This window comes from Pistacia vera, unplaced genomic scaffold, assembly GCF_008641045.1.
Source record: "Pistacia vera cultivar Batoury unplaced genomic scaffold, PisVer_v2 Contig1133, whole genome shotgun sequence".
NCBI classification, from domain to species: Eukaryota; Viridiplantae; Streptophyta; class Magnoliopsida; order Sapindales; family Anacardiaceae; genus Pistacia; species Pistacia vera.
This window is the reverse complement of record NW_022195175.1, coordinates 579,908-602,992: the sequence shown is the minus strand read 5'-3', so window position 1 is coordinate 602,992 and position 23,085 is coordinate 579,908. Positions and strand designations below refer to the sequence as shown.

Here is a 23,085-nt window from a genome sequence, read left to right as displayed (position 1 = left end):
AAAGTTTATGTGTGCTGGCCTCCTTCAGACATACTACATGGCAGTAAAAGCTTATCGGGTTGATGAGTTCGAGGAACACTTCTAGCAAATCCGAATCAAGGATGATAAAGTTGCTAAGTATCTTAAGCATGATGTTGGTTTCGAGCGATGAAGTAAAGCTTACTTTCCTAGAAGAAGGTTTGATGTCATGACCATGAATATAGCGGAGTCCATAAATTCGAAGTTGTTAATAGAAAGAGAGTTTTCAATAGTTGTACTTTTTGATGCAATCCAAAGAACATTGTCACGGTGGTTCCATAAGCGTCGTACGGAGTCAGATAATTTTACTACAACCCTTGTTCCATCAGTTGAAAAATTATTGTGAGAACGTATGGAACTGTCAAATGCACTGTTTGCCTATCCTCTTAATGCTCAAGAGTTCACTGAGCGCGGCTATGGTCCGAATGCCCTAGTTAACCTTGTTAGTAAAACTTGCAGCTATAAAGTGCTTGACATTCAATGTTTACCTTGTCCTCATGCACTAGCAGCACTGAAACACCAACGGAAGCCGGATTTTGGTTCAAGAATTTACATGGAACTTTGCTCCCCTCTCTATATGGCAGAGCACACATGCTAGCTTATTCAGAAACAATATATCCTGCCTCCAGAAGAGCAGTGGGTAGTGCCGCCAGAGTTGGCTGACATTATCATCCATCCGCCATTCAAGAAGATAGTAAAGGGAGAAAAAGAGTTAAGCGTATTCCATCAGCCTATGAGGTTCCCTGGAAGATGAATAAGTGCTCAATTTGCAAGCAACCTGACCACAAAAGAGCAGTTGCCAGAAGAAATCACATGCAAATCCTGAAAATTAGGTTCGAAGAAGGATGAATTCAGGGAGTTGCGAAGGCCAACCGTTATATGAGTTATTGTTTTCAATTATTGTGTTATAAATTTTATTGTTACCTTTAATAAATCATTCTTTATATTTCTTGTTACATGCCAAATATTTGTTGGTGATTTTAGTTTGGAATTAGGTGTCAAATTGAGGAGAAAGTATGGAATTAATACGTGTTGGTAATTTTAGTTTGTCAAATTCAGGAGAAAAGCTGGAAAAGTATATATTGCCCATGGTCGCTTGAGCGACAAAGGTTTTTCAAACTGGCCTACCCAACTTCCCAGATTCCGGTCACCACCGCCGAAATCCTACGCGGGAAAGGGCGTTATGACGCATAGCGGTCGGATCAGGCTGATAGGGCGTTGATATGGCCTTTTCTGACCGATCAACCATGGATGTGGCCGAAAAAGGCCAGATCTGGCTGTCGACGACAAAAAGTCGCACATTTGGCCGTCTGCAATGGCCAAATATATGGCCGTCGTTTTCGATCAACGATTCCCAAGATTTGGCCGTCGTTGACCGTCAACGTCGGCCATTTCTTTGAAAGTCGATGACGCCCATGAGGCATTTTCCGACTAGATCTACAGTGGATCTGGCCAAAAAATGTCACATCTGTGAATTACCGGCCATTTCGATTGTTTGTAGCCGTCGGTGGTGCCGGAATCTAGGAAGTTGGGTGGGTCGGGGTGTTTTTGTTACTTTTTAAACTTTTTCAGGCGGTATTAATGAAATTAATTCAGTTAATGGTCTAAAATTTATTAAAAAAATACCAATATTTCCTAATAATTAAACAAAGAAATATTTTGGGAATAGGATTTGTAATATTTGTAGCAATATTCCCAAACGCACTCTTTATGTTCTGAACAAAGAGAAGAACATATGTCCACTAAGATTCCATGGTTACCTTTGAAATATAATAACGGTCATGGTCCACTGAACGAATCCTAAACCCCATATGTTTAGCATAGACATAAACATTCTACACCTTATATGTTTCATATTGACATAAAAGAACTATATGTTTAATTAAATATATAACCGTCATAGTCCACTGAACGAATCGTAAACCCTATATTTTTAGCATAGACGAAAACAGTCTACACCTTACATGTTTCATACTGAGTAAAAAACTATATGTTTATATATAATAATACAGTCATAGTCCACTGAACAATCGTAAACCCTATATGTTTAGCATAGACGTAAACACTCTACACCTTACTTGTTTCATACTGACGTAAAAGAACTATATGTTTATATATAATATAATAACGATTATAATCCACTGAACGAATCGTAATCCTATATGTTTAGCATAGACGTAAACAGTCTACACCTTACATGTTTCATACTGACGTAAAGAACTATATGTTTAATATAAATAAATAATGGTCATAGTTCACTGAACACATTGCAAACCCTATAGTTTAGCATAGAGTTAATCGGTTAACCGATGCTCTAAAATCCATAAATAATATCCGAATACATAGGATCACTTAAGCGATCCTCTGTATTTACATAGTCGGTTAAGAGTCCGTTTGTATCGCTTAAGCGATTCTTTGCTTTCCTCTGTCGCTTAAGCGATCCGCTGTATCGCTTAAGCGATTCTTTACTTTTACTCCGGGTCGCTTAAGCAATCTAGCCCGCGCAGATGCCCATATCGAAAATCGATCAAGAGTCTTTTACGAAAATCGCTTAAGCTATCCATTTGTATTTCTTAGCGATTTTCGTAAACCTCTTGATCCTAGGCGATCTTATGTATCGCTTAAGCGATCTTGGCCAAGGCAGAATGAATTTGCCCAGATCTATGATCGCTTAAGCGATCCATTTGTATCGCTTAACGATTTTTTTAAAATACTATTGGTCGCTTAAGCGATCTTGTCCGAGGCAAAATGAATATCTACCTAGATCTATGATCGCTTAAGCGATCTTATGTATCGCTTAAGCGATTCTTTCTAAACGAGTCTCTGTCACTTAAGCGATTTGGGATCGCCTAAGCGATCTTGGCCAAGGCAGAATGAACATCTGCCCAGATGGGTAATCGCTTAAGCGATCTTATGTATCGCTTAAGCGATGCTTCGTAATAAACTCTTGGTCGCTTAAGCGATTTGAGATCACTTAAGCGATCATATCGGGAAAAGTCTTGGTCGTTCATATACGTAATTGTTTGGTACCATGCCATTCTTTAAGTTAATTAATTTCAAATGACTGTGATTGGAAAACATTTGTACATCACTCATTTATATCATGTTAGAGTAGATGCCCTAGAGCCAATCAATTATTGTAGAATTGACTCTTTGTAATAATGTTCATTAACCATAATAAAAGGCATTTTATTCTATATCGCTAAATCATTATTATTGCAATATGTATTGTATATGTCCTTAGAATGATAGAACCGTACAAGGGTATCAAGTGTTTCAAATCTTGATAGTAAGAACCCTATGAGCACATATGTGGCCATTCTAGAAACGTCCGTAGTCCCAGTATTATTCTAAAGTAGGGCACAGATAATACGGTAAGGCTATCATAGTGTTGAACGACCCTGTCAAAGGCAGTGACTGATCTCACTTGTCAATGTTGTTTGGTGACAACCTGGTGCAACACATGGGTGCTTGTTGTAGGCGGATATACCACAGCAAGTTCACTGACTGACCCACCAGAGGATTCCATATGGTGGTAACCCCAATGTCTATGGAACAAATCATCTAACAAATGGTGGTGCATGTGATCCTTAGACTTGAGATCACCGGAGTGCCTGTGCACCGATTGGTACAGTTTGACACTAGCCTAACGCGTTCTATTCAGAGCTGTCATTACGGTAGTGATTGGCTATATCAAGGATTGTATCAAACTATGGTAGATTGACAGGGATTCATCACTCTCGGGTAGGAGAAGTTATCCCACGGCGCAATTCAGTATATGGCGATGACACTAAAACTGTGGTCACAGTGATTGAGTTTTCTCTATCTGGATTATAATATAGGTCATTGGTCCAGAAACTGAATCATAATATCGAGAGTACCGAAGGTTGACACTATTTCTATGCCTTCGTCTCGTCGAGATAACGTATGATGAAAGATCGAATTGTACGGTAACCATATCGTTCACAGGGTAGCTACTTTGTTGAATCCGAATCTATCGGGTGGCCATGATGCCTTGTTAGGGGCCAATCTTGGTTTGTGTATTAGAGACGATTAATTGGATTTTAATCGTGATACTATACACTACTGGTAAGATGAGGAGCCTATGGTCACACACATAGAAGATAATTTAAGAGCCAAGAAGAAAGAATGGTGTTTTCGTCTTTTGGGCGAAATGGTATATGGTAATTTCACAGTGCAATTAAATTTGCTGAGTCGTAGTCTTTTATTTAATTTGTTAGAAAAATTAATAAGTGAAATTACGGTTAATTTGTATTCGCACATATTTAATTAAATCATCATTATTGTTACATGTAATTATATATTAATTGATTTTTAATTGAGATATTGATGAATTAAATTAAAATATCTAATTGGGATATTTGGCAAATTTGGGGTGTTTGGTTGGAGCCCACCCATTCCATATGGGAATATGGCAACTAAAATAACACTATAAAAGACAGTTTTAGTTAAAAATAGTAAGTGTGTTATTTTATTATTTCATTTTCATTGAAAAGGAAAACACTCAAGCCCCAAATACTCTCCCGCCACTTTACTATTTGATTGAAAATCAAACACTTTCTTTTGTTTTCTTCTTGATTTCTTAAGGTCAATGAGGATCTAGCAAATCCCTCCTTGGTTCTTGTTGATTGTCTTCGTGTGGACCTCTACGGTTCGATCCTACACTTGGATCGTAGCAAACACTTTCAAAGACAATATTGGTGGAGCCTCCAAACGTGGGTATGGTTTCTTAAACCTTGAACTGATTTTCTGCAATTTGATTATTTTATGTAACACTGTATTTTTGTACCCGGATCTTGTTCTAAGGAACGATCCATAGAGTTTATGTTTTTGTTTTTTTTCCGCTGCGTAACTGGGTTGTTTAATTACATATCAATCTAATTCATCACAAAATCAAAATAAAGACATCAATGTAACCTGTTTATCGAAACACAAATAAAAAATAGGCATGGGATGCGCAATATCGAAATATGGACAGGCTAACCATTAGCCCCAACTGTGGTGAATCAATAATTACACCAACATCACACGTTGTAGTGATACACAAAATGAAACAAAAGCCTAAAAAACCATTATCCAACTTGGGTGAAGCAATGATCACACCATACATAGTAAATTCAAACTGCTAATAGATATCTTATGGGACAAAAAAAAAAAAATCTCCAAATGTCAGATCCATTCTTTACAATGATTCTGCGGGCATAAGCTTTTGGCTGCCACAAGAAGAGCCACAACACAGAATTTCCTATCACTGCCTGTTAATTTACTTTTTGATGCCAAAGAGTTTATGTCACTAACACCTTTGCACAATCCCTTTATTGCAGATGCCTCCTCCTGCCAACCACCTTTTAGAAGTTTTCGAATTTTGTTTGCCAGCAACCTCTCTGAGATCATTGTTTGGTACCATGCCTTCCCAGCAGCCTTTATTGCAGATGCCTCCTCTTGCTAACTAGCCTTGAGAAGTTTCCTCTCATTGTTTGCCAGGAACCTGCAAAATTATCTGGCACACACCTACGTCAACTTTTGTAAATAAAAAAACATGTAAAAAGTTACAGAGTGGGTAGGTCAGAAGTTCACTCAGTCTGTGTCTTTCAGTAAAGCTCCATATAAGCATGACACCTGCACCATCAGCAGCACAACCTAAGTATCAACATCAACATCAACATCACATAAACTACAAAATTCAAAGTCAACTTCTATACCTTTTTATTGGTTCTGCTCACTCAAACAGATCCATCTCCATGGAAACAGTCGACAGCCCAGCCCTCCCGACAGTCTCTCATTGTTTCGTCATTCAACCCGTCCATCGGGGTGTTGGTCATGTCGAACTCATAAATTTCAAGGATATGCCCCACATTCAACACTACAATAGGAAGAGACATTAGCATTAGAATAAACTTATAGAACAATTGTATTATGTAAGTTAGTTTTATACAAAATTTACCTTGACTCATATATTGGGCCGGTAGAGCGCTTAATTGGCCATTTTTCGGTTAGTACTTGATCACCAAGTGCCCAAACATCCCGTTGTCACGCAACAATCGCGGGAAAAACCTAGACATGGCTCCAACTCGACCTCCAACTGCTTGTCTCGACAAATAGTGGGGTTGCAGTCAAGGAACTTCAGCAACCCCTCCTCTATTGCGCAACGATTGCTATCCGTGCATCTGTTTGACAAGGTGATACAGTACATTCTTTTAACAAGACCCATCGTGGCCATATTTGGGCTAATCCCCCCGTATATACTGTATAATTCTGTCATCAAAATGAAAATCATCAGGGATGCAGTCCAACTGTACTGGGGCCATCTTTTTCGCTTCGGTCCTTTTGCTGCACCACTAGCAATCATTTTTAATTAAAGTGCAATATGCGAAATAAGCGTTTGTGCAAACGCCACATCGGTGATAGCACAGTCGGGATACAACATCCCATCAGTAGTCTGTCGTAGCCTCATCAGTGCCAATATCTCACGATGTGCTGCATCAAATAAAAATAACAAGATAATATGGAAAACATAGGCAAAAATAAGGAAAATTAAGCGAAAATAACTTACCGAGTCCTCAAGCCACGTGCCCATCGTCAACAACTTCTCAAACCATTCCAGGGATAATCCACTGTCTTACACTTTATATGGCCATTACTTCCTGATCCATTGTAATAGGCATAGAAGAGTTTTTCTTTTCCTCTATTGCCTATACAAATCGACATTTAGTCCAATTTCCCTTGCCCACTTCCTCCCCTTCCTCCATTTTTACATCCCGCCTTTCTTCGCCTCCCACCTCGCCCTCCTCCTCCTTATCACCGCCCACTTCCCCACCAACTCCTCAACCTCCTCCATTTCTGGTTCTTCCTCCATTTGTTTCTTAATTTCTTCTTCTTTACCTGTGTCACTTCCATGTAAGGCGATTTCACAAACTTGCACTTTCGGCTCTCTCTTTTCAAGCCAGTTTGCCACTTCACCCGCCTTTAATTCTCCACAACTTCCTCCTCCATTGTACCAACTTCCTCCTCCACTGTACCAACTTTCTCTCCCAGCTTATCACTTTCTCCTCCACCATTTTCATGCACTCTTCATCTTGTCAACCTTGCATAAACAGCTATTGTAAAACTCTCAAACATGGCGTTTATGAGGTCACAACCTCATTCTCCCGACGCCATGTCTCGGTAAGGCGTACTTGTTGTACCAGTTTGCTGAGGCATACGGACCTCTTCCTCCCTCTTCTTCTCTCCTCATCCCGGGCCTCCCGCCATTAGGGCTTCATAAACCTCGGCATCAACGACGTTGTCAAGCAATGGCCTTGCAACTACCGTCACATGCGTGACCCCTTTTAGGTCCCGCATCAGGCGGTCTATCCGTTCATCCCTTTCATCCTCCATTACTTTGAAAGATGTGATATAGTCCTCTTCCGCTTCATCCCCAGTAGCGTGAGAAAGGGACACGACTCCCTGCAATAAGAACAAAATCAATCAGATTGAAGCAAAATAAAAAAGTAACTGCATATTCAAAAGCTTAATCCTTAATCTTACCCCAGCCACTTGAATCTCAATCTCTATTTGGTCGTAATCCAAATGGTTACACTTCCCGACATGCCACCGCAACATCCTAGGAAATTATTGTTGCACATCCAAACTGTTGCTCCTCCTCCCCCCCCCCCCCCCGCGCACGCCTTAGCGAAGACAGGTAGCCTCGTACATCCAAGCCTACATTGTAAAAAAACAGTCCATATCATAATTCAACACATATATTAAAAAATATAACGAAGAGCTATTAATATTTACCTGCATTACCCATGGGAAGCCAAACAAATTACGTGCTTGGTTTAGCCTTCCCGCCCCATTCGGCATGCTTTAACGCCATATCTGGTTTTTTTAGGCTCTTGATGTTCAGCCTCAAAATGATATCCATCCCCACGGATAAGAATTAAAGAACTCCAAGTCGCTTGCAAACAACAATCAATCTTTCTCAATAGCTTTTGTTGAGTCACCAGCCAATAAGATAGAGTGTAAAAACAATAGCAAGCACACTTTTATCTTCTCTCCATCATTAAACTGAACTGTTTCTAGCCTCTCCTCTAAAACGTGTCTTGTAATAGACTTTACCCCCTGCAAAACCTTATTACGAAACCTTATGGCTCCCGGACTCGTCCTTATTGCGTCTGCCTTCGCCTTATTTAGCATTTCCCCACATCCTAAGCCCGTCACCAAGGCATACTCCATCATCCCAAACCGTAGTGGCTTTCCATCCTCCACGAACCACATTTCATTTTTTTGTTGCATTTTACTGAGTGCAGCAACATGTAATGCACTCCCTGCCCCCAAAATGCCTTTTTCCAATTTGTTTCGATTCTTAAAAACTGATTGAAATAAGTGCGACCGAAATCTCTTTCACCACGCCTCATTCCAGCTAAAATGGCCCTTATTTTGTCAAAAACATCCCAACTCGACCTCACAATCACCCTTGCAGGAAAGTAGGGTACCTTCTTACTTATAGGCTCTAACTCGTAGTCTCTACAGTTTACGGTCCGCACAATCTGCACAATCGATATAAACAAAATGTCAGCAAAAAAAAAAAAAAATAAACCAAAACAACTAATAAACAAAATATCAGCAACAAAAAATTACCACTGTAGTCGCTTAAGCGATTTCGGATCGCTTAAGAGATCTTGACTCTGCCTCGTGCAAGATTGCTTAAGCGATCTGAAATTACTTAAGCGACCAAGAGTAAACTGAGAATCTCTTAGGGATACAAAAGATCGCTTATTATATCTGTGATTCTGCCTCGACAAGATCACTTAAGCGATATGAAATTGCTTAAGCGACCAAGAGTAAACTGAATCAATCGCTTAAGCGATTGTATCGCTTAAGTGATCATGAGTAAAACAGATTAATCGCTTAAGCGATACAAATGATCGCTTAAGCGACAATACAAGCAATATTCCCAAACAATGTACCCTTTCTTCGCCGGCCTCCTACTCGTCTCCTGAATCCTCGGACGACTCCTCCTGGCCTGAATTCTTGCCTGACTTCTCGTCTTCAGAATCGTTTGCCGGTTCTTCCCTCTGTTCTTGTGCCACCGGCGTCTCCTCTACGTGTGGACTATCTTCGCTGATCGGATGATCCACCGGAGCAGCCATTGAACTGCTTGCGCCACTAGAATCTAGGATTCGAAGTGGCGTTGGGTTTTCCTCCTCATTGTGAGTGTCAGCCATGGTTTTGGATTGAATTTGGTGTTAAAGTTTGCAGTTTCGATCAGAAATATGGACTATATCCCCAGAAATCGCACAGATTCCGTTTAGGGTTAAGGAAATCGATTTTAGGGTTCAACAAATCGATCGGAAATTGAGACTATATTGCTGGAAATCGCGACTGTATTCGGTTTAGGGTTCAAGAAATTGATTTTAGGGTACAAATTTGCAGGTGTTCAATCGGAAAAAATCGCGTCTCCCTTTGGTTCAAGAAATCGCTTTTTGCTCTAATGAATTTCGATTAAGCGAGGTGAATAGTGGGGCTTGTTTTGAGAAATTTCAAATTTTAAAAACTTTCATTATTTTTTATTCGGCCCACATATGTTTTAATCTTTTCATTTTAACCCATTTTACGTGTTTAATTAATCCTAATTATGCCACATCATCTTCTCTAAATTAAAAAAAAATGAAAAACAGTTTCAAGGCCATTTTCTTAAATCGAAACTTGGGATGGTCGGGCAGCTAAATTTTCTCAAGAAAAACATAGGAGGGAAATTAAAAAGAAAGTAGATAGCAATAGTGCATTAACACAATTGAAATATGCAAGACATTTGCACACGGAGCCAACTACAAGTTCTTTTTCACCCACTCATGTCTTTGATACCTCTTAAAAGATTAACAACTTTCCCATGAAGCCTTATTACAGCATGGAAAAGAAAAACAAAAGAAATAAAACAATAAATGAAGAGCAGTAAGGCAAAGCTTGTAAAATCATATGAAGTGCTCATCCTCTTCCCTCTATATTTACTAAATGAAATTCCCATTTGAACAGACTCCAACAGTTGGTTGATGGGCAGACTAGGAGTTGGATGTGGCAAAAAGTCGGACAGGTGGTGGACGACGATGAAGCAGCAAGGTTGGAGTGATGGGGGAGTGGTCGGCGACCAAAAAAAAAAAAAATAACACCACAAAAGCAACAAACACTTCTAAACAACAACCCACTGATCAAACACCAAAAAACCAACAAAACGCAAAAGAGAAGGCCGTAAAACACAACTGTCTCGCGACGGCAGATGCAGGTCACCGGCGACAAACAGCGAGTTGGGAGGGCTAGTGGAGGGATGGGTTTTGAAGAGGAGGGATGGGGATTCAAATGGGAGTGAGGGCGACGTCCATCGGCGTCAGAATCTGACTAGTTCTGGCTTGATCCGACAACTGCTAGGGTGAAGATGGTCATGGAAAATAGGAAATTCCCGCCAAAAATGGGTCAAATCCGGCTAGGGAGGGAGGAGGATGTTGATGGGAGGTGAGATCAATTGAAGATGTGAAGGAAAAGGAAAAGAAAGCGGACAAGAATGGCAGTAGCAGCAGCAGCGGCGACGGCTTTAAAGAAGAAAGGTTGAAGATAAAGTGTTGAGAGAAGAAGATGGGATAATTATATATATAAGGCTTTAAATGACATAATTACCCTTTATTTGTTTTTGAATTTAATATCTTATTCTTTTTCAGTTAAACTTAACAAGCAAATAGTAACGAAAAGCAGTGTCTGTAATTTCCAAACTTTGTAGGTACCAAATTGTACAATGAGTGGGTGTAGAGGTGGGCAAGGGACCGGCCCTTGCGGGCCCAGGCCTGGGCCCGTTTGGGACTGGTCCCAAATGGGACCAGTCACTCATAGGCCTGGGATCGGTCCCAGGCCCATGAGAAAAACCAGGACCCGGACCAGGCCCTAGGCCTGGTCGGGACTGGTCCCATGGGCCTTGGATAATTTCATTTCCCCCCCTCAATTTTTTTATATCTCGGGGGCAAAACGAAATTTTATAAATTTTTTAGACCTGGAAGATTTTTTTTTTATAAATTTTGTAAAATTTTATTTTAGTCCTCGTAATTTATATTTATTTTAAAATTAACAGGGGTTTTATGTAATTTGGCAGGGGACTACATTGAAAAAATACAAATTTTTTTGGGCCCAGGCCTGGGACAGGTCCCAGGCTCTGGCCTTGGAGGAGGGCCCAGTGGAGGGCCCGGGCCCTCCTCCTTAGGCCTGGTCCCATCTCAAGGACCGGTCCTAGGACCGAGTTTTAGAGCTGGGCTTTTGGGCCCGATCCCAAATGCCCAACTCTAAGTGGTGCATGTCGATCGGCCTTTATATATTTTCATTCTTAAGTTTTCCAAACAAATTAAAATCCTATATGCCAAATAAGCACTAATTAATACAATTGCGAGGGGCCATCCTCACTTCCTCTCCTCGTTTAATCGCTTGGTAGCTGAGTTCTTCCATTAATTTTCTACACAAAAATAAACATAGAGTAGCTTTCTTAATAGATTTGGCGTACTATTTTTTAACTTCGCTCGTTTAGTATACTTTAGAATTAATTCTTACTTTATTATATATAATTATAATAATAATATTTTCCTTATATTTTTTTATTTCACCAAGATTAGCATAAACTAAATATTTTCATTCTTAAGTTTTCCAAACAAATTAAAATCCTATATGCCAAATAAGCACTAATTAATACAATTGCGAGGGGCCATCCTCACTTCCTCTCCTCGTTTAATCGCTTGGTAGCTGAGTTCTTCCATTAATTTTCTACACAAAAATAAACATAGAGTAGCTTTCTTAATAGATTTGGCATACTATTTTTTAACTTCGCTCGTTTAGTATACTTTAGAATTAATTCTTACTTTATTATATATAATTATAATAATAATATTTTCCTTATATTTTTTTATTTCACCAAGATTAGCATAAACTAAATACCTTATTTTCTCTTCCATATGGTAATAGGCGACTCCTAAATCCTAATCTGGTCCAAGTTAAAGTCTTCTTCTCATCTTCTGCAAGAAAATAAAATAGGACATTTTCCTTAATTGATTTGGAATTTGTTTTTTTTTTCAATTAGTTTTCTTTTTCGGTAAGTTGCAGGATTTCTATTATAAATAAAAATTATTCTCCAAGTATGATATTGATTTTGTAGGAAAATAAAAAATATCAACATAATAGGAAGAAGATAGTTTACTGGAAACTACTAATTTTATTCCCAATTATAAACTAAAAATGCCTATCTTTTTTTATAAGAGTATAAATCATAATTCCACTTAATTTAATAACGGAAATGATAAAGTCATCGAAGGTTGTGCACCGATTTTATGCACCTAATGACGCAAAATTCTGACCATCTATTAATATTCAATTAAAATTAATCAATTGTCAGGATTTTGTCACGTCATTCGGTGCATAAATTCGGTGCACTACTTCAGTGAGTATAGCATTACTCAATTAATAATCCTAAACCTAATTAGATATGTCATAAGACTTATCAAACTTTAGATAACTTATAGACAGACTAAGATTAATCCAATTTTAAAGAAAATCACAAAATAAGACGCCTAATACAGTAATACTACTAGAATAAGAAATCTAATCAAACAAAACCACCTAGTTTTCCTCATAATTTAAGGTCTGAGATTAATATAAATAAAGGTCTCAAAAGCACATACTGTATTTTCTCCTCACTTCCAGTCTCTATTAAAACTTTCTCTAGTCTCTTTATTACAAATCCATTAATTTCTAAACTCTATTGTCTCAGAAACCATGAATTCGATGTTCAGTTTATTTGATGCATTCTGTGCGGGGTGCCTGAGCCAAAAACCAGTGATCAAAACCTCTGTCCCTTCCACGACAAAGGATGCCAAAGTGCCGACGCAGTCACAGGATTTGAGTACTCCTAAAGTTAATCAAAAGCAAGAGGGCCCTCCGGCATCATCCAAGCCGAATGGTAGGAATTAAGCTTAATTTTGCACAGGAGTTGCATGGATGAAAACCCTTTTCTCCGATTACCAACTTACCCACCGAAGATTTGTTGTATGCTGCCCACTAGATTATTAGGAACTAGGATGATTAAGACGTGGGAAAACTTTTAAGACTTTTTTTTCCTCTTCCTCTTTGATGGATTGTTCTTGATTTTAGTTAGCTGTAAACATAGGTTTTATATAGAGTAGAACCTCTTTATAATCATAATATTGGAATCAACTAAATTTATTACTATAAAGAGGTTATAACTTAATAAAGGTAGAGTTACAAGAATTATTGTTTTGATTTCTTATTTTATAATTCATGTTTTAGTAGTATTATGATTTCAATTTATTGTTTTAGTAGCATTAAGATGGTATGGAAATGGATGTTAAAGAGTAATTATAAAATTGAGTGTTCAGATTCGACAATTTCATTACACTAATCAAATGGATATTAATATATTCCTTAATCATCCAAACGAGCAAACAAGTCGTGTATGCTTTAACTGAAAAATATATCATTACTAGAATTAGACAAGAAGATGAAGGAGATAATCCTAAGAATGAATATAGTACAGAAATACCAAAAGTTTCGAGCCAAGAAGCTCCAAACATGCAGTTATAAATATTTTGGCTTCAACAAGAAGATATTCATGTTGGCGATTATTACTTATCCGCAAGATAAAAGATATGATAAAAACTCTAAAGCATAAATTATTGTCTCAAACAACTTTAAATAAATATTTTATTTCATCTAAACAGCTAATGTAACATATTTTTTTTTTTTATAATATACATGCAATTATTATTATGTAGAGGCAAGTTACTTAAAACGGAACTTAGAAAAACTATAACTTATTACAATGTAGAATTTTTATTCTTATTTATAAATGGCCCAAGTTAAGACCAAAATTTTTTATGACTACATGAAGGTTATTCTTATATAAAGTATCACTATGGAGAGATTCTACTGTACTAGTTGATTTTGTATTTTCTTTTTTAATATATAATTAATTAAATCTCATTGAAGATTGTTGGTTTTGGAACATGTGCTTGTGATTTATATATGAATGTTCACAGAGATAGTATTTCGATCGATGACTTTTTTAAGTTGATTTCTTAAAAGATTTTTGAGAATTCTTTAGAAAAGAACTTTTAAAAGATCGCATGACATAATTTTAATCTCACATGCAATTATCCTACAAAGGTTATTTAATTTATGAAGCTGGCTATCACCATGAAACAGTCGATCAGCTCACTGTCGTAATAGACAAGGCTAGTCAGATCTCGAGTTTCTTATTCATATCACTCTAATAACAGATTTAGGCCATGGACCAAGTAACACCCACCTCAATATTGAGCCCCAAAGCATCAACAATATCATTTTTACAAGGTGGCTGATTAGCATGCTCTTCATCACATCCATTCACTGAGTCACACTCATCAACCACCTTTGTCATCACACCTTTCCATTACTAGCCCTTATATTTATCTTCTTCCCACACCTTGACCCTCCATCATACCACCCAGTCGATAGCGCCACAATCGGCTCCGAGTTATCATGAAACTTGCCATCACACTCCGACGGACCTCCCCCATCGCCACCTTCGCTAAAATCATTGTTTGTTAGTTTAGCTTTCGTTGAGGAGGTGACGGTAGGGGAGCATTTGAATTGAGGAAAACTTTTGCCGTTGCATCTTAGTGTACCCGAGGACTGGCATTGACCGCTCGGCGTAGGGCCAGGCTTTGCACATATATGGGTCCCAACGTCGGGATTGTCACTGCACTTACCGTTGATGCAAATGAGCTGACCAACGCAGTCGTCAAGGGTGGCCCGTTGCACTGGCAGATGACATTTGAAAGTAACGGAATGGAACAAAAGATCATAATTATAAGGGAAAGAGAAGCTAAGAAGAATTTGTTTGCCATTTTAATTAGCAAATTAAGGTTTTAGAGTTGGATATAGTGGAGTGGTGAGAGGGTTTGGTTTGAATTTATAGAATTTTACGATGTACACATGAAGTAGAGCCTTCAACCGATCGACCCTTAATTAGCGAGTTGATTCAAAGCTTTAAGTTTGTCTTGTTCAACAAATGGCGAATGCTAAGTTTTTTTGTCTCTTTATTAACTTATAGAGGTTTAAATATTTGTTTTTGGATATTTAGTATTTGTTTGATTGGATGTATTCTTTTTCTCGGGGTCCATACCACCCACGCAACACAATAAAATGATGAACTCTAAACTCCATTTACTCAAAGACACTTTCCACAACTGCAATTACCCATTAATTAATCAACAAAACGGTATTATTGATTTTTTTACCAACAACAGTTTACATTTCCTTAGATATTTAATTTCCATTTGCCTACAAGGCTATGAGTTTGCCTCTGCAGGTGCTATTTAATTTCTAAAATTTGGGAGACAATAGATTCATTAATTAGTCCCACCCAAAATATCCCATAACATATATTAATCTCATAATTAAAATGTTATTTAAAAGAGTAAGAAAGTTATGTATCACCAAACAAATGATGCTCAAAACGATAGACAAGACCAGTGTGATCTCGAGTTTCTTTTTCAAAGCACAATACTACCATATATTAACCTCAGGCCATGGACCAAGTAACATCCACAACTCCATCGTCAATGTTGAGCCCCAAAGCATCCCACACAGCATTAAAACCATCAACAGTATTATTCCCACAAAGTGGCTGATACGAATGCTCTTTATCACATCCACTCACCGAGTCACACTCATCAACCACCTTCGCCATCACACTCCTTCAATTACTAGCCGTTATCTTTATCATCTTCCCACACCTCGACCCTCCATTATACCATCCCGTCGATAGAGCCACGATGGGCTCCGAGTTATCATGGTACTCGCCATCACACTGGGATGCACCTCCGCCATCACCGCCTTCGCTAAAATCATTGTTCGTTAATTTAGCGTTGACCGCTGGGATTAACGGGGCTAGCGCTAGTGCAGATATGGATCCCGACGTGGGGATCGTCGTTGCACTTGCCGTTGATGCAGATAAGCTTACCATCGCAGTCGTCGGGGGTTTGACATGGGCCGTTGCACTGAGAGATGGCATTCGAAAGTAATGGCAGGTTCATGATAAGAGAAAGAGAAGCTAAGAATAAGGTTGTGGTTGCCATGGTTAGCTTGCAATTAGCTTTAAGTTTAAGAGTTGGAGATTGGTAAATGAAGAGAGGGTTTCATTGAATTTAAAGAATTTTGGTGACCCGTAATTGGTTCAGAGTGTGGCCTAGTGGGTTGCACAAAAATCTGTGAGTGACCGCAATTTGTCCGGTCATCAGTTGACTCCAAAAGTCTTTGTGTTTTAGTCATGTACTCATGTTTTATCCTTCTTTAAATTTTATTTTAAAATATGAATTTAAGAAAATAAAGTAAAACTATATTTTAAAATTTTTATATATTCAAGTTATTTCAATTTGATGTTTTAAACTATAAGGAATATTCAAATTTTTTTAGGTTTATGCTCTGTCCGGTTTTGGTTTGTACATGTAAGAATAATAGGACAAATGATTTTTTTAATTTCATTTATGTCATGCTTCTACTAAATGTTCGAAGTATTCATATTCATTCCTTTTTTGATTCGACTGATTAATAGTTTAAGATCATTCATATTTTAACGAAGTAATAACTATAAATATATTACTAATTAGATTTTTTAAATGGAGCATGGATAATTCATTTTATTGGTTCAAAACCAAGTCGATCATTAATTATTTTAATTGCTAATATTATATTAATATAGATAACTCCTCACAAATGGATCAATTTGCACTTCATTGCAAAGAGCCGATTCTCAATGCATCTAAGAAGGCAAGTCTTTGGCTCGTTTACTGTTTCGAGGTTTAGCAAAGGGCTGGATTGGCTAAAGAGGTGATTCTCAATTCATATAAGAAGGCAAGTCTTTGACTTTTTTACTGTTTTGACTTTTGAGGTTTAGTAAGAGGACTGGATAGGAAAAAGAGGCGATTCTCAATGCATCTAAGAAGGCAAGTCTTTGACCTATTTACTGTTTCGAGGTTTAGCAAGAGGACAGGATGAGGCATGCTACACCGACCCTTGCTTTGAATAGCAGGAATTCGTCGGTGGAAAGACCTTGAAAATGCCTTTTATTTTTATTATTTTGACACTAGACATAGGCCGCTAGGAAGGAAGATTCTGAAGCCGATTATCCCAGGAAACAAGTGATCATCATAATTATACATTAAACTAATTTTTTTTTCATTTTAAAATAACTTTATACACACATATTTTTCTTTTATTTCAATTTAACATATCTTCAGTTTAAAGAATATGATATCAAAAATATTTTTGAATTTTATAAACACAAAATTAAATTTATTTACTTTTTGAAAATAATTTTTTAAAGCAAAGACTTCAGAGTCAACTGATCACCACAACATTCAAGTCACCCAACTTTTCGCAGCCCACAAATTAATAAACAAGTGTCACTTTCGATTATTTCTTTATTAAAACGTATAAAAGATAAATAGAGGAGGGCGTTTTAGTTCAGGAATTCGTAATTACTGGAAATATTGTTCTAAAAAGATAGATTACCTGTGAAATATTACGAGAATCTTTAAAAAAATGTGTTGTGGTTAGTTGGTAGGTATGTTGAATTAATATGTTTGGTTACCTATGGGAATAAATCGGTGGGTATGTTATTAAGTACTAAATACCTTTAATATTAATATAGATTATTTTATAGATTAATTGTAAATAATTTTTTAACCCCCAATATGTTAGATTAGCTAAAACACCTCGCCTTATATAAACTTTAATTTATGACGAAATCACCCCACCTTCTGCCGCACCGCAAACCACCACTCGGGAATCTCGAAAAGTACCCGGAGTACGTCACCATGACGAAGAGGTCCGATTGGCCGTTGTACTGGCCATATTCGATGGCATGAGAAAACGGCCATATCAAAGACTCCCGGAGTCTCCCACCGAACGAATTCATTCTTTTTTGGGGACTCCGGTGTTGGTTTCGAACGCGGCCCATGGTGTTGGCTCGCGGCGAGTAGGCTGGGTGGACAGTGGTTGTGGTGGTTGGGCAGGCGATAAGTTGTAGTAAATTATTTTTAAATACTAAGGGATTATTGTCAAAAATTTAATGTAAACAGGGATTAAAATGAATGAAATAGGATATTATGTTAAATTTGTTTTAAAAAGTAGGAGTATTATTGTCCAAATTTTATAGTAAATAGAGGAGATAAAATGTAACAAAAATGAAACCTGGTAATATCAGAATACCTAGAAAATAGAGGGTAATTAGATTACCTCCCATTACCAATAGTAACCACTATTGGTATTTGAAGATTTACCGATATCTTTATATATTAACAACCAATTATATGGTAATCAGAGATATATAAGATGACCATTACCCAGTAATCTCAATAACCAACCAAACGCCTAATGAATATGGAAAAAAAAGACCCATATTAATGATTCTCTCAAAGAAAAAGGCAAACTAAATCGATAACTGACAAAAATATTTATCTCCTTCTAATTGAATAGATTAGACTCCGTCAATGTACATTGAAATTGGTTTAGGTTTATATTCACGAATGAATTAGATTAAGTAAGAGTAATTGGTGGTAGGCATAAATGAAGATGCCTTTTGTTTGTTCATCTTAATTTATATTCATGGTCATAATGAAACAGTCTTATTCACTTGTCACCATGATCAATCAGTACTATCAATAATCATCATCATGATGAATGGTTGTAAAAATTAATTCTACGTCATTATGTTTATACTATACGATATTACAATTCAGGTGATGGATCGATATGGAGAAGATTGTCTTATAAAGTCTTTCTCTTAAATCATATCATGGTTTCCAAGTATTAAGCTTACCGAAAGCTACAGAGTTGATGCATGAAAGTTATCTCAAATTTTCTTGGTTAATTTAAAGTTTTTTTTGAAATCATGTACTCCTTGAAAACTATGGTGAGCTTTCATAAACAATATAAGAGTAGTTGTTGATTAACTGGGCTTACTGATTCCAACTTTTTCTCCTTCTTTTTTGCCTTTTTCTCGGAAAAAGCAGCCGAACATATGGGTTATTGACTTCCCTTCCATCCGAAATATTCAGTTAAGATACATTCATAGTTTTCAAGCATAAGAACTGCATATGAGAAAAAAACCTCTTTTTTTTTTTTTTTTTTAAAATATAAGGATATTTTGAGCATGAGAAAATTCATGGTTTATCTTCCACTCAAACAGTGCAATAATGGCGACCCTATTGGCCATGTAGTGCAGAGCTGGCAGACACTAAGTCACTGGATTTTTTTTTTTTTTTTTTATTTGGGTGTCCAGGCAGCTTATCCTTTACTTCAACTAATCTCCTAAATACTTAAAAGACTAATTATTGTGAGTTAGAGAGATCAAGATCACCCTATAACAATAAGGAGGAATTCGAACTCAGAAAAGTAGACCTCTTGATAATATCGAGAGTCTTTCAATCAACTCTTACAAACTAGTGGTTGTTAGTTCACTCGACTTTCTCTTCTCAAACCTCAAAATTAAAACTTCACAAAAATGGTAAAAAATCAGGTGAATTTGTCACTTTCAGAAGCCTCCGGACGTATCATCTGTACTTAAAACTACATGGGTGAATTTGTTTATTTTTAAGAACGAAGAGGTAGTACTATTGGCATTTCAGAGAGCCCAAGCCCAACAACATGATGAAGTTGTCGGGCTAGGTCTACTACGTTTCTCACTCTCTCTGTGTCCCAACCCAAAACCTTTATTAATTTTTCAGATCTTGTCGTACTCATACCTTGCAACTGTATACAGTTTAGATTTTTTTAAAGGAATAATTAATTTACTCTGATTTCTTGGTTCTCTTGTTGAACCTTAATGCATATAAAAAATATTATATCAAGTATTAATTAATCACCTGTAGTGTTTTAATTAATCTGTAAAAAAAAAAAATTAGTGCCCTAATCTTTCTAAGTTAATTGTCACATTTTCAAATCTAAATCATTACTCTTCCTGTGCAATATTTCTGCCCCTAAAGTTTATCTTCTTCTTCATTTAACACGTCGATCCATTGATCATTCAACATTCATAGTTGTGTTAAAGAGGGTAAGACTTTTCCCAGCCAAAGTTTGCCTTAATGACATTTTTCTAAAAAGTTTCAAAAACTACTTTTACGAAGTTTAGATCTGTACACCAAAAATAAATCACTTCCTCAATCGGTGTTCGACGGTTACCATCAGCCAAGGTATAGAAGTTTTGCAGATGGAGGCTGTCAAATGGTGGACCGATGAATAGTGCGCTAGAATAGCCGAAATAAATTAAGAAAGAAGAAATTCTAGCTTTTGATAAACCATCGATAAGAAATCATATACTAGAATGAAAGAGATTTGTTGAGAGGAGATCAGAGGTTCAAATGGTGGATAGGAGAATTTTTGCCAACCAATTGGCTTTAAATGTAATAGAATATAATTAACTTTGGCGTGAGAAAGTGGTTTATAAACTTTTTTGATGGAAAATCATATAAGGCAAACTTATGGTTAAATAGGGCAACCTCAAAAATATCATCTTTGATCTCCCTGTCCTCTTCACGCAGCAATAAGCCCACAATTGAAGTCTAATTGGACATGTCGATCATTACCTTCCTTAATTAAACACTTTGGGGCCATAATTTTCTTCTTTCTTATCTTCATGTCAACTTTTCGTTGCATGCAACATAATAAGTTAATTATAAAGGCTTTATCTAAAATTGGTCACCCTATTGAAGTTCACGCATGCAAGCCCAGCCACAAATGGAGTTTCACATTCACATGACCCACCAATACTGCAAACCTATAATTTTGCCATCACCATAAGGACCAAAAAGTGGGGTGCAATTGCGAGTCACAAGTCCATTGATTTGAAGCGTGCATATATTTACTTAATAGGGCAAAAAGACAATATCAAAACGTGGTATGTTTCATAATTCATAATCACGCGACCCCCTCCCCCCCCACCCCCTTGCAATGATTGATAAAAGGATTTTGTTGATGTGACCATTTCAAAATTTTGTTGTGTGGTTCTTCTTCTCTTCTTTTCTTCTTGGCTTTATTGACAACTAAAAATGTAATCATATTCCAGAAATGAAAGGGCCCAGGTCGGTTTTGAGGCTTTCATTTCATATCAGAATCATGCATCATGCCATGAATGGATCAAGTGAAGGAGAGAACATCACCCCTTTATTAATAAGGTTTTTGATTGAATCTTTGAAGTTGATATAAAACCTCTTTGCCTTCAAAGTACACCATACCATTATCCACTATTTAACCCAGGACTATACCTACACATGAAAAAGCTACAATTTATAAATTGATAAGATTCGATTAGATATAACAAATGTTACTTTGCAGATTAGTCAAAGGGAATAACAGGGATATGGGTATTCCCTTGTTTACTTTGAAACAAAATTTTTGGAATGGAATGCATATTCCACCATTTTGGGGGAATATGGGAGGAATGGGTATTCCAGGGCCAAGGAATGGCTGGAAATTGAAATTCTTGCCCCTATTTTAGCTAAATATTCCTATTTGGTATTCCAGGGCCAAGGAATGGCTGGAAATTGAAATTCTTGCCTCTATTTTAGCTAAATATTCCTATTTTGTCCTTTAATTAAATATTATTATGTGATAATTTAATAACCATTAAATAAAAATGACTAATGAATTAATACAAATTATTTTTAATTCAAATAGAAAAATAATTAATTTTTATTTAAAAATATAAAATATGATTTTTCATTTAAGAAAATATTTTTTTTTCTTCAAAATTTTCCAACTAGTTAACCACATGTCAATGTTTTGTTAGTTGGTAACCGACGTCACATTGTTGGTGTCATTGCCAGCAGATGATAAATCGATGGTCGACGATTTGTCGATTTAGCAGATCCACAACCAAGGATGTAGGAAATAACATCAAGGCCAATATTTACTATAACCTACGGTTGACGTTATCTCTAGCATCTTTGGTAGCCAAAATCTGTCTAGATTGGTAGATCACTTATTGATGATTTTTATGCGCCAATGGAGACATAGACAATATGATGTTAGTCTCTAATCGGGGATGTTGATCATGATTGATCGGTTTTAATTTTTTTATCTGTAATTGAATAAAAAAGAAAATGTTAATTTATTAAATAATAAAAAGTAATATTATTTTAGTTTCATTTATAATAATTAAATATTTTATGTAAACAATTTTAAATTGTTGAGTTATTTTTGTTTAATTATATTTTAATGGATTTAATTGTGTGATAATGTATAGGTATAATGATTTAAAGTTGAGGGTAATTTTGTAAAAATAAAATAAAATCTATTCCATCACTATTAAAAGAAATCAACCTAATCATATTTTATTCCTTTCATGTATTCTCATTCCCTTCCTAATCTCCATAGTCCATACACATCTCTATTCTCATCCGTGTGCATTTTACGAAATAAACGCCACCTAAGTGAAGAGAATCCAGCCTTTGATCATTATCATGAACATGAAGTACTTTGGGATCATCAGAACCAAAAGTCATATATTCAAAACGTTGCTCTCCAGCTTTGTCCTTTCAAATCCTGTAAGGCTTCATCAATTATATTAACCTAACTTTATATTTATCAAATTTTCTTCTTCCAATCATAGCCATGCTAATTAAATCATCAAACTTTATTTGTATCTTTGACTTATCATAATATAACACAAAAATTACACCAACAGTTATTTGATTTTTCAATTTTATGCTAAATATTTGTCTCCATGAAAACAGATAGCTGGCCAGTCTGGCTTTTATGGAGGCCAGTGCCGGTGGTGGGGAGTGCTTGGACGTAGAGGGTGGTTAAGTAAAATAGGAAAAGGGAATGGCATTACGTAAATTAATGGAAAAACCAAGTGCAAGAAATGAGAAGAAGTGACCTCCATTAATGAACTATCCAAAACCAAATAAAAGCCTAAAAACCCTATTACAAATAGACTCTCTGTAGTCTGTACTGACGTTTTAAGATGACATCACC

General features: G+C 36.6%; 2 pseudogenes; both read right to left on the bottom strand.

Moving 5' to 3' along the window:
- Window positions 1-14,344: 14,344 nt before the first annotated feature.
- LOC116143733 lies at window positions 14,345-14,951 on the bottom strand (annotated as a pseudogene).
- Window positions 14,952-15,628: 677 nt separating this feature from the next.
- LOC116143834 lies at window positions 15,629-16,184 on the bottom strand (annotated as a pseudogene).
- Window positions 16,185-23,085: the final 6,901 nt, after the last annotated feature.